Raw genomic sequence first — 13,257 nt, forward strand, 5'->3', positions numbered from 1 at the left:
CAGCAACTCGTTTTTGGTGGTGGTATAATTCCGTTGAGCATCATTGAGGACCTTGCTGGCATAGTATATGACATGCACCAAATTCTCTTTTCTCTGTCCTAACACTGCCCCAACTACAAAATCAGATGCATCACACATCAATTCGAATGGTAGATTCCAATCAGGTGGGGTGATGATAGGGGCAGAGGATAGCTTCTTTTTCAAGTTTTCAAATGCTAGCATGCATTTCTAATCAAAGATAAATGGTGTATCAAACATTAGGAGGTTGCTTAAGGGCTTGGCTATCTTTGAAAAATCTTTAATAAACCTTCTATAAAAATTAGCATGTCCTAGAAAGCTCCTGATTGCCTTGACGTCACTTGGTAGAGGTAATTTTTCAATTAACTCCACCTTAGCTCTGTCTACCTCAATGCCTTGGTTAGAGACTTTATGGCCAAGGACTATTCCATCTGTCACCATGAAGTGACATTTTTCCCAATTCAAGACTAAGTTGGTCTCTTGACATCTTTTTAATACCAAGGCAAGATGGTTTAGGCAATTAGGAAAGAAATCTCTGAATACTGAGAAGTCATCCATGAAAACTTCAATGAACTTCTCTATCATATCTGAAAAGATGGAAAGTATGCAGCGTTGAAAAGTTGCAGGTGCATTACATAGCCCAAATGGCATACGCCTGTAGGCAAACACTCCATAGGGGCAGGTGAATGATGTTTTCTCTTGGACTCTTGGATCAACCACTATTTGGTTATATTCTGAATAACCATCTAAAAAATAATAGTATGCATGTCCTGCAAGTCTTTCCAGCATCTGATCCATGAAAGGGAGTGGGAAATGATCTTTTCTTGTGGCTTCATTGAGCTTTCTGTAGTCAATACACATCCTCCATCCTGTGACGGTTCTTGTAGGGATTAGCTCATTTCTTTCATTGGACACCACAGTGATTCCTCCTTTCTTGGGAAACACTTGAACTGGGCTGACCCATGGGCTATCTGATATTGGATAGATTACTTCTCCCTGCCACAACTTCATGACTTCTTTCTGTACTACTTCCTTCATAGCTGGATTTAACCTTCTTTGGGGCTGAATGGAAGGTTTGACATCTTCCTCCAAAAGTATCTTTTGCATGCATATGGCTGAGCTAATTCCCTTCAAGTCAGCAAGTGTCCATCCAATGGCATCCCTATGTTTTTGTAAGACTTGAAGCAACCTTTCCTCTTGTTCTTGGCTGAGGGCTGAGTTTATGATCACTGGATAACTTCTATTTTCTCCCAAGTATGCGTACTTGAGAGTGGATGGCAGTGTCTTCAGCTCAAGTTTGGGTACTTCTTTTCTTTCATCCTTTTCTTCTAGTGTGCCTTGAACATGCATTTCAGCGGCTGCAGCCTCTTCGCTTGATGTTAATTCTTCTTCTGTTAATGTTTCAAGTTCTTCTTCAAGAGTTTCTTTCACCAAAGCCTCCACCGAATCCAACCTCATACATTCTCCCAGGGTAACTCATGGCCTTAAACACATTGAATGTTATTTTCTCCTCATGAAATCTAAGGACAAGTTCACCCTTTTGGACATCAATAATGGCTCCAGCAGTGGCCAAGAATGGCCTTCCCATGATGATGGAAGTCTTAGCTCCTTCCTCCATGTCTAATACTACAAAATCTGCTGGAAAGATGAAGTCTCCCACCTTCACCAATAAGTCTTCTACTATTCCATGGGGAAACTTGAATGATCTGTCTACTAGTTGCAGGGCCATTCTTGTTGGTTTGGCTTCCTCTATCTTCATTTTTTTCATCATTGCTAAGCACATTAGATTTATGCTGGCTCTTAGATCACACAGAGCCTTTTCCACTGTGATTTCCCCTATGATACAAGGGATTTGGAAGCTCCCAAGATGCTTCAATTTTTGGGGTAATTTATATTGGATGATGGCACTACATTCTTCGGTGAGTACCACAGTCTTATTGTTCTTCCAGCTTCTCTTCATGGTCATCAATTCCTTCAAGAACTTGGCATAGAGTGGCATTTGCTCTATTGCTTCAGTAAAGGGTATATTTATTTGTAGTTTCTTGAAGATTTCCAAGAATCTTGAGAATTGGTTATCCTCTCCCCTCTTTTTTAATTGTAGCTGCTGGGGATATGGAGCTTTTGAAAGGCATGGTTCGAGCGCTTTTCCTTCTTGGTGTGACTTAGGGATGGAGATTTGAGCTCCCTCTTGTCCCTTGTCTTCTTTATCCAAATTCTTCTCTGGTGGTTTTTTGTGGATCTCCTTCAATTCCTTCCCATTTCTAAGGGTGATGACTTGACATTCCTACCTTGGTGCTGAGTTAATGTTGCTACAATTGTTGTGTCCAGGGGTTTGCTAGAATAAGAACTTAATATGTGTTTCAAGTTTCTTGATGGCAACATCTTGATTCTGCATGTTGGGTTGCACTTCTTCCCGAAAAGCTTTACTATCTTGAATTTCTCTATATAGATCTTCAAGTAGAGCCTCAATCTTTGAAAGTCTATCCTCTGTTAGTGATGGTGGTTTGAGATTAGGTGGTTGAGAAGGGTAGTTAGGTGGTTGTTGATAGGGTCTCTGTGAGGTATGTTGGTGAGTTGCATTGTTGTTGGAGTTGAGGTTGTGGCATCTCTGGTCTTGACCTTGGTCTTGTTGATTTCCCCAACCAAAGTTGAGGTGATTTCTCCATCTAGAGTTGTATGTTTTGGAGTATGGGTCATGGATTTGTCTAGGTGAGTTTTCAACATAGTTTGCTTATTCCCAGTCACATTCTTCTCCTATATTCACTCCTTCTTGAGTTGGTGATGAAGTGATGACTGCTGCAACTTGGTTTTCCTCCACCTTCTTGGTGAGATCTGCTAGCTGCTTGGTGATCATCTTATTTTGAGCAAGCAATGCATCCATATGGTTCAGCTTCTTTACTCCTCGAGTGTTACTTCTTTCAGAGGCATAGAAGTAGTCATTCTCAGCTACTGTTTCAATGACATCTATGGCTTCTTCAATGGTTTTCTTCTTGTTTAGAGAGCCCCCTGATGAATGATCTACAGCCTTCTTTGACTCATGGGAAAGACCTTCATAGAAAATGTGAAGTTGAACCCATTCATTGAACATAACTGGTAGGCATTTTCTTGTTAAGTCCTTGAACCTCTCCCATGCCTCATAGAAAGTCTCACCATCTTGTTGCCTGAAAGTCTGCACCTCTGTGATACCAAGGCATCTTAGGCTAGTTTCACTAGCATTTTTCTGTTAGTTTTAGTTGTTTTATGCATTTTCTTGAGCTTAAAGTAACCAAGAATGGTTAAATGAATATTCTAGAAGAGTGTGGATTGATATAAAAGTATGAAGAGTTGTATTGAACAATCTAGAAGTATTTAGAAAGTAATGGTAGGATAGATATTTATAAAGAAGGTTCTAGATGATTAATCTAGACCATTGATTAGATTTAATCTTAACCATCCATTGAGGAGGTGGATGGCTATAAATAGGAGGTGAGAGTTAGTGTAACAGTATGATTTTGATGCAAATTCCATGAGTTTTTAGTTATATTACTTGAATGCTATGAATGGAAGATTTCTCATGAAATTTTGCAAGACTTTGATGCAGTTGTTTGGATGATTTCAGGGAAGAAGAGGTTAGGCAAGGAAGCAACAAAATCAATAAAGGAAGCTTGAATATCACATGTGGAGTTTAAGCTCCAGTTTAAGCTCCAGTTTAAGCTTAAATTGGAGCTTAAACGCCAAAATCATGAAAGCTGAGGAAAAGCTGAAAGTGGCGTTTAACCTCCAGTTTAACCTTAAACTGGAAGTTAAACGCCAGAAATGAGAAATGCACCAGGGAGCCATTTCCACGTTTAAGCTCCAGTTTAACCTTAAACTGGAGCTTAAACGTGTTCGACCAAAATCCACACTCCAGGGTTGCTTTCTTCATTTCCACGTTTAAGCTTCAGTTTAACCTTAAACTGAAGCTTAAACGTGTTCGACAATTCCACACTCCAGGGTTGCCTTCTTCCATTTCCACGTTTAAGCTTCAGTTTAACCTTAAACTGAAGCTTAAACGTGCTTGAGTTATACCACCTCCAGGAGTGTCCAACGTTTAAGTTACAGTTTAAGCTTAAACTGCAACTTAAACGCCACTATTTGAAAAGGTTTCTGGGCCAAAGATATTGCAGTTTAAGTTAACATTTGAGCACAAACATTAACTTAAACGTACTCTGGTATGAAACCCAATTGAATATCATGGTTTATGGGATTGGGCCTGAAGAATTGATGAGTCTGGAATTTCAATTTGTTGAGTCATGTGTCATTACTTGATTATCACTAAGTTGGCTCAATGAATGTTACAGAATTGGATCAGCAGCCTCATCAGGATTATGGATCATAAACCCAAAGCAAAAGGAAATCAGGGAAAGGCCTCAAGGACCAAGAAACACAACAGAAGCTCAATTTAGAAAGTGTATAAATAGGATAGAATTTAAGTTAGTTAGAGGACTTTGGATCATTTTTCTAGTTTTCATACTTTTTGTAATTGAATTCAGAGCTATGACTCACTAAACCCCCTTTCATTGGGTTAGGGAGCTCTATTGTAATTCAATGAATCAATAATAGTTTTTGTTCATACCCTGACCGAGCTCCCCCAACTCGGTCAATCTATGAAAGGTCCGACCTCGTCCTAAGGCCCACGCCTAGAGGTCGGACCTCGGACAACAAAGCAAGGAAGGCCCATCAAAAGGAACGCAGCCCAAAACCTAAAGGCCGAAAAGGCCTAGCAAAGGCGGTTCCACAAAGATAGGGATAAAACTCCCGAAAGATAAGATAAGATAAGAATATCTTATCCAGGGAAGATCACAGCCAACTACTATAAATACACTGGAGCACCCAGGTATGAAACACATTCCACATTCTACACATATCTGCTTGGACCCATGCTAACTTAAGCATCGGAGTGTCATTGCAGGTACAACCACCAACCGCCAACACTTCAAGCTCGGGTCCCTGACCCCCACTTCGGGCATCTCCAGACGACCGAGCTACATGTTTCAGGTAACCCCCGGAACATTGGCGCCGTTGCCGGGGACCTGGAAGTCATCCCTTTACCATGGCGGACGACCCACTCAACAATGACCACGCTGCATCAGAACAAGAGGAGGAAGTTGACACCGGAGAACGACCGGACAGCCCTCTATCACCACGCACTCCAGGAGGCAACAAACAGAATCGCCCAAAGACATCACTCCCAAACAAGGATCCACAAAATCCCGAAAAAGAAAAGAGCTCGGAAATTCTAGAAGCAGTCCGGGCACAACAAAACCGACTGAAACAACTCGAAGAGGACATAAAGAAGCAAAAAGAAACTGAACAAGAGCTGAGAAGAGAAGCTCGCAAACGCAGAGAATTAGAAGAAAAACTACGAAAAGTAGAGGCCAACCTGAAAAACCGGACAGAGCGCGGCACCACCCCCGAAGGCAACCATGATCCCTTCACCCGAGAGATCATGAAGGAGAAGGTACCGCGAAACTTCAAACCACCGATATGGATCTCTACGACGGCACCACCGATCCAAGTCACCACCTCAGCAACTTCAGAAGCAGAATGTACCTAGTCGACGCCTCCGACGCAATTCGGTGCAAAGCCTTCCCCACCACTCTCACCAAGTCAGCCATGAAGTGGTTTGACAACCTGCCACCAAGATCGATCACCAGCTTCGAAGACCTAACCAAAAAATTCCTAACAAGGTTCTCTATTCAAAAGGACAAGACAAAACATGCCCCCAGCCTACTCGGGATCAAGCAAGGTAACCAAGAAACTCTCCGAGAATACATGGAGCGATTCAACAAAGCCTGCCTGGACATACAACGCCTGCCCACCGAAGCAGCCATCATGGGACTAGCAAACGGCCTAAAAGAAGGACCGTTTAGCCAATCCCTATCCAAACGATACCCGACCTCCCTATACGAGGTACAGGAGCGAGCAGAAAAATACATCAACATGGAGGAAACCTCCCAGTTAAGAGACTCTTCTAGGAAGGAATCAACCTACCCACTCCGAGATCGAGATCGAGAACAGAAGAAGAAAGAAGAACCCAACTCGGACAAGCCACGGAAGTACCACAACTACACCCCCCTCCGAGTCTCCCTGGTAGACGTCTACAGAGAAGTATGCCACACCGAAAAGATCCCACCGCCCCGACCACTAAAACACAAGAGAGCGGGAAGAGATCGGTCCGAATACTGTGAATATCACAAGCTCTACGGTCATTCTACTAACGACTGCTATGACCTAAAAAATGTTATAGAAAAGCTGGCCAGAGAAGGAAAACTCGACAGATACATAGCAGAGAAAGGAGAAGAGGCCAGGAAGAGAAGACGGGGAGACAATGAAGGTCGGGCCGAACTAACCCTGCGAACCCCTGAAAGACACGTTCACATGATAAATGGAGGTTTTGCAGGCGGAGGAACATCCAGATCCTCGCGAAAAAGACACCTCAAAGAAGTCTATCACGTCCGAGAAGACAGCCCCCTGCCCGAGTTACCTACTATCTCATTTACCCGAGAAGATGCTCAAGGGATAATACCCGGGCACGACGATCCAATGGTAATCACCATTATCCTAGCAAACGCCAACTTACATCGAACCCTGATTGACCAGGAAAGCTCAGCAGACATCCTGTTCAAAGCGGCCTTCGACAAGCTCGGACTTGAAGAGAAAGAGCTAAAGGCCTACCCCACCGACTTATTTGGGCTAGGGGACACCCCGATCCATCCCTTAGGATACATCTCGCTACACACTACCTTTGGAAGAGGCGAGCAATCCAAAACGTTAAGCATCGACTACATTATAGTCGACGTCACTTCAGCATACAATGCCCTCATTGGGCGACCAACCCTAAACAGACTGGCGGCCATAGTCTCGACCCCACACCTCTGTATGAAATTCCCTACCGCAAAGGGAATCGCTACCCTAAAAGGCGACCAAAAATTAGCGCGGCGATGCTACAACGAAAGCCTGAGCCTAAAAGGGAAAGAGGTCAACACAATAGAACTCGGACGAGTTCAAGCCCGAGAAGATCTTCGGCCACAACCAGAGGGAGAGACCGAAAAAGTCCAGATAGGGAACACACCTGAAAAAATAACAAACATAGGAGCGAACCTCAGAACGGGCCTAAAAGAGGAACTCATAAACCTCTTAAAGGAGAATTCCGACCTCTTCGCCTGGAAAGCCTCCGACATGCCAGGCATAAGCCCCGACCTGATGTGCCATAAACTATCAGTTTACCCAAGGTCCCGACCTGTCTAACAAAGACGTCGGAAGCTCGGACCCGAGCGCATGCAAGCAATAGAAGAACAAGTACAAGCATTACTAGATGCAGGGTTCATTAGGGAAGTAAAGTACCCCCTATGGCTCGCAAACGTGGTCCTGGTAAAAAAGCCCAACGGAAAATGGAGGATGTGCGTCGATTACACAGACCTCAACAAAGCCTGCCCCAAAGACCCATATCCACTACCAAACATCGACGCCTTAGTAGACGCAGCCTCAGGCTACAGATATCTCTCCTTCATGGACGCATACTCAGGGTACAATCAAATCCCGATGTACGGACCCGACCAAGAAAAGACCTCGTTCATAACCCAAGGGCAAACTACTGCTACGTAGTAATGCCCTTCGGACTGAAGAACGCAGGGGCAACCTACCAGAGGCTAATGAACAAAGTGTTCTCAGAGCACATCGGACTACAGCTAGAGGTGTACGTCGACGACATGCTAGTAAAGACACAAGAAGACAGAAACTTGCTGACCGACCTCACAAGCGTCTTCGGCACCCTCAGAAAACACAACATGAGACTTAACCCGACAAAGTGCACCTTCGCCGCAGAAGCCGGAAAGTTCTTGGGCTTCATGCTGACTCAAAGGGGCATCGAAGCGAACCCGGACAAATGCCAAGCGATACTCAATATGAAGAGCCCGACGTGTGTCAAAGAAGTACAACAACTGAATGGAAGGCTAGCCGCCCTATCAAGATTCTTGGCAGGATCAGCAATAAAGTCACTACCTCTCTACTCACTCCTAAAGAAAGGGAAACCCTTCTCATGGACCCCGGAGTGTGAAAAAGCCTTTCAAGAATTCAAGGAATTCCTCGGGCAGCCACCGATCCTAACCCGACCTCTAAAAGGAGAAGAACTCGTACTATACCTCTCGGTTGGAAATCGAGCAATCGCCTCAGCGTTAATACGCGAAAATGATCAAGGACAACACCCTATATACTTTGTAAGCAAGGCACTACAAGGGGCCGAATTAAACTATCAGAAGATAGAAAAATTTGCCTATGCCCTAGTGTTCACAGCTCGGAGGCTCCGTCCCTACTTTCAAGCCCACACCATCAAAGTCCGGACAAACCAACCCATGAGACACATCCTGCAAAAAACGGACCTAGCAGGACGAATACTACAATGGGCGGTAGAACTGTCCGAGTTCGACCTCCACTATGAGGCCCGAACTGCCATAAAATCTCAGTATCTAGCCGACTTCATCGCAGAATACACTGAGACCCCTGGAACCCCACTCTCATGGAACCTGTATGTCGACGGATCCTCAAACAAAACAGGAAGCGGAGCCGGGGTTATACTCGAAAGCGACCAAGGAACGCGGATAGACCTATCCCTAAAATTCGAGTTCCAGGCTTCGAACAACCAAGCCGAATACGAGGCCCTACTGGCAGGTCTAAAGCTAGCCGAAGAGGTCGGAGCCCAGAGAATCACGATCTTCAGCGACTCCCAGGTCGTCACGTCACAAGTGAATGGAAGCTACCTGGCCAAAGATCCAACTATGAAAAAATACCTGGACCAAACACAGGCACAATTACGCCACTTTTCAGAAATACAAATCCAGCACATACCTCGGGAACAAAACGCCCGAGCAGACGCCCTCTCAAAACTCGCCAGCACCAAGCCCGGAGGTAACAACAGAAGTCTCCTCCAAGAAACCTTACAATCTCCCTCCGTGGTAAGAGAGGAAGAAACGCTAAATATATCCAATCAACAGCAAGGATGGATGACCCCCATACTCAACTACCTGAAGTCGGGAACTCTCCCCACCGAAAGAAAGGAAGCAAAAAGGCTCACGAAAGACGCCCAGAATTATACACTAATTCACGATGTATTATACAGAAGAGGATTCTCAAACCCCCTCCTTAGGTGCGTCCCGACCTCAGAAACAAAGAGCGTCCTCGAAGAAGTCCACGGAGGCATGTGTGGGAACCATCTCGGAGCTCGGGCATTATCCAAGAAAGTAGTCCGAGCCGGATTCTACTGGCCGACCTTGCAAAGAGACGCAACGGAATTTGTGAAAATATGCCCCCCTGCCAAAAACACGCCAATTTTCACAAGGCACCACCCGAAGACCTTATCAGCATCACCGCACCATGGCCCTTCGCAAAATGGGGACTTGACCTACTCGGCCCGTTTCCCCAAGGACCGGGGCAAGTCAAATACCTCATAGTAGGGGTCGACTACTTCACAAAATGGATCGAAGCTGAACCCTTAGCCACCATTACGGCTCAGAAAAGTCGCAAATTCCTATACAAAAATATTGTCACAAGGTTCGGAGTCCCCTACTCCATCACAACAGACAATGGAACACAGTTCACGGACACAAGTTTTCAGAACTTGGTGGCCGAACTAAAAATCAAACAGCAATTCACCTCAGTTGAGCACCCACAAGCCAATGGACAAGCAGAGGCTGCAAATAAAGTCATCTTGGCCGGGTTAAAACGGAGACTCCAAGAGGCCAAAGGGGCATGGGCCGAAGAGCTCCCCCAGGTGCTATGGGCATATCGGACAACTCCACACTCTACAACGGGAGAATCGCCATTCCGACTAGCTTATGGGATGGAGGCAATGATTCCTGTCGAAATAGATGAAGGGTCACCCAGAGTCATCTTCTACAACGAAGAAGGTAACCCGCAGACGCAAAAGGAAGAACTCGACCTCCTCCCCGAGGTCCGAGAAAGGGCCCGGATCCGAGAAGAAGCCTTAAAACGGCGAACGGCCCTCAGATACAATCAGAAGGTAATAAAACGAAGCTTCTCCACTCACGACCTAATTCTAATCCGAAATGACATCGGAACACAAAAGTCGGGAGAAGGAAAGCTAGCCGCAAACTGGAAAGGACCCTACAAAGTAACAGAAGTCTTAGGAACAGGCTACTACAAGATATCCGACCTAGAAGGCAATGAGCTGCCCAGGGCCTGGCACGCCTGTAATCTAAGACGGTACTACAGCTAGAAAAATTTGACCCGAGGTGTACTCTTTTTCCCTACAGGGGTTTTTTAATGAGACACCCGGTCAAGTAAGGCACCCGACCTAGTCAAGGGTAAACACTCTGTAAAAATTCTTTCTTTTTTAAATACTAATCAAATCTTTCTATTTTCTTTTGTTCTTCCTCATGATGAAACAAATCCTGAAAAAGTACCCCGCCAAGGCGCATTAATTTATGCTCGACAAAACGCAAAAAATCATTTGCCAAAAAGACCGCACAAGGTCGGCAAAGATAAAGCGACGAGGTTCAAATTAATGTGAGAAGTTATAAAGTAACTCTGAAAAGGTTCAAAAAAGCCAAATAAAAGAGATTACAAAATAACTTAAAAGGCCGACCAACGACAAGGTCGGACCCAACAAAGGGAGGTACTCGAATACCCGAGGTCCGAGGAAAAACCCGGATCCAAGAAAGAAGCCTTAAAGCGGCAAAAGCCAAGATTTCGAAAACGCTTACTAAAAAGTTGCTATACAACTAAAAAGTACAAGCGAAAAAATGAAATCAAAGGAAGAGGCAAAGCCAAGATTTCGAAAACGCTTACTAAAAAGTTGCTATACAACTAAAAAGTACAAGCGAAAAAACGAAATCAAAGGAAGAGGCAAAGCCAAGATTTCAAAGCGCTAGCTAAAAAAGTTGTTATCCAAAAAACAACTAAAAAAGCATAAAAGCGGAACAAAAGTCAAAACGCGAATAAAACACCGCATAATAAAGCTAAAAAGTTACTACAAGTAGCTAAAAGCAAAAAGGTATCCAAAGCGTTCACAGAAACCATCCAAAAGCAAAAGAGCCCACAGGCCGGGCAAAAAACCAAAAATAAAAGATTACAGAGGATCAAGGTCCTTTCCGGACTCCACGTCAACAGAAGACTGCGGAGGAAACATAGAAATCGGGACTACATCAACGGCACCGTCATCCCGGCTTGAAACCTCCACGCCAGATCCATCCCCGACCAAGGGTGATGTCGGGTCCGCAACCGGAACCTTAAGGTCGGACACCGGAACCTTGGGATCGGACACCGGAACCTCATCCTCACTGGGAGCAGGAACAATCTTTCCCTCCACAACAACGTTATCCGTACTAAATAAGCTCAGATCCAGGTCAGGAGCAAGAACCCGGACCTGAGCCTTCAAATTCTCGAACATAGCATCCATACCCTTAGCCACATGGCCCTCCAGCTCGTAAAAATCATCCTGAGCAGATTGCAACTTCTCCCTTGTCTCCACAAGCTCGGCATATATCCGAGTATAATTCTCCGTCGCCGCCTTCGCCATCTCCTCGGACGCTTTCGCTGCCGCCACAGCCGCGGTAGCTTTAGCTTTCTCCTTCTCCAAAGAGGCCTCCAGCTCTGTAATCCTAGCAGCCTTCAGCTCACTAATCTTCTCAAACTCGGACTGAGCCTTCTCAAGTCGGGAGCTGGTCGCACCAATGGGGGATTTCTTGAACTCCCGGGCAATAGCAGCATGAAGACTGGCCATCCGAACACAACTCCGCGCCATATACTGAAAATGATGCTCCATAGACACGTCATCAGTAGAGATAAAAGTCTGAGGGAGAATATGCTGTTCAATCCAACCAAGAGCATCGAAATCCTTATCGTTAAAACCCGCAAGCTCTTGAGAGGTCTTCTGCTTCTTGGGAGGAGGACCCGAGAACGGGGGAGGAGAAGAGGTAGCAGGCCCGGAGGTCGGAGGGTCTTGATTTATAGCTCGGAACTGGGGAGTCGGAATAGTCTTCGACCGAGTCTAAACACCCACGGTAGTCTTCTGCGGAGAAGATCGAGCAGAAGCCTCAGCCTCGATATTTCGAGCGGCCACAGACTTCTTCGTCCGACGAAGGAACTTCATGGAATCCGCCTGAGAAGACATCTCTGCAGAAATATAAAGAAAAGGATTACCACAAACAGAAATTCAACCAAAAACAAGCAAAACAACAATATTGAAAAAGAAGAATCTCGGAGAGGTCGGGAAACTACCTAACTCGGAACGGAGAACGCTTGGATCCCCCAACATTTTCTTCGTATCCAAGTGAGGTGCCCGACCCCATAAACTGCTCACCACACCCACAAAAGCCTGCTCAACCTCATCTAGACTCTCAAAAGTATACTTAGCAGACACTACATTCTCCTGCCAACAAAGAGGAAAAGAAGGCTCCCCACTCTCATCCAGAAAGAAAGGTCGGACGTCTCCAGTAGCCCGGACCTTGAAATAAAAGTTCTTGAAATCATGAAAGGACTCATCATAAAGGGTACAAAACTTCCTTCCCTGGTTAGCCCTAAAAGAAACCCAAGACACCTTCCCCCCACCCGACCCCGGCTTCGTCAACACAAACAAATAGGAAAAAAGAGAAATAGAGGGAGCGACGCCCAAAAACTGACACAAAAGTTGAAACAGCTTTAAAAACGCCCAAGAATTTGGATGGAGCTGCGTAGGGGCAAGGTTACATGACCACAACACCTCGGACTCCAGGTCGGTAAAAAGAAGTCGGACACCCAGCTTAGAGAAAAAATAGTCATAAGCATAAAAGAAGAGCTTCTCGGAACTATCTAAAGGCGGGAAGCACACTCTCTCCTCGGATTCCGGGGCTACTAATTCATAATCCCTCTCAGACTCTCTATTCTCACATACGCTACAGTGCCTACGGAACCTAGCCAAATACTCAGAATCTACCACAGAAGGGACTTTTAGGGGAAGAGGGTCTACCCAACCAAGACCACTTGGAATCTTGGTCGACATCGCTTGAAGAACCTTTCGAGACATGAAACTCTTACCTACAAAGAAGAAGTACAACAGCAAGCAAAAATCACATAAAGCAGACAGCGAAAACCCGTTCAGCCAAGCAAGAAACAAAAGAAAATACGGCAACCCGGAGCAAAGTACCAGAAAAACAAAAAGAGCCCCCCCCATATACAAACAAGGCAATGGCGGCGCCTCTTTTCGGGGCAACCCAAGCATAAAGA

The sequence above is a fragment of the Arachis stenosperma genome, chromosome 4 (assembly GCF_014773155.1).
Source record: "Arachis stenosperma cultivar V10309 chromosome 4, arast.V10309.gnm1.PFL2, whole genome shotgun sequence".
NCBI lineage: Eukaryota > Viridiplantae > Streptophyta > Magnoliopsida > Fabales > Fabaceae > Arachis > Arachis stenosperma.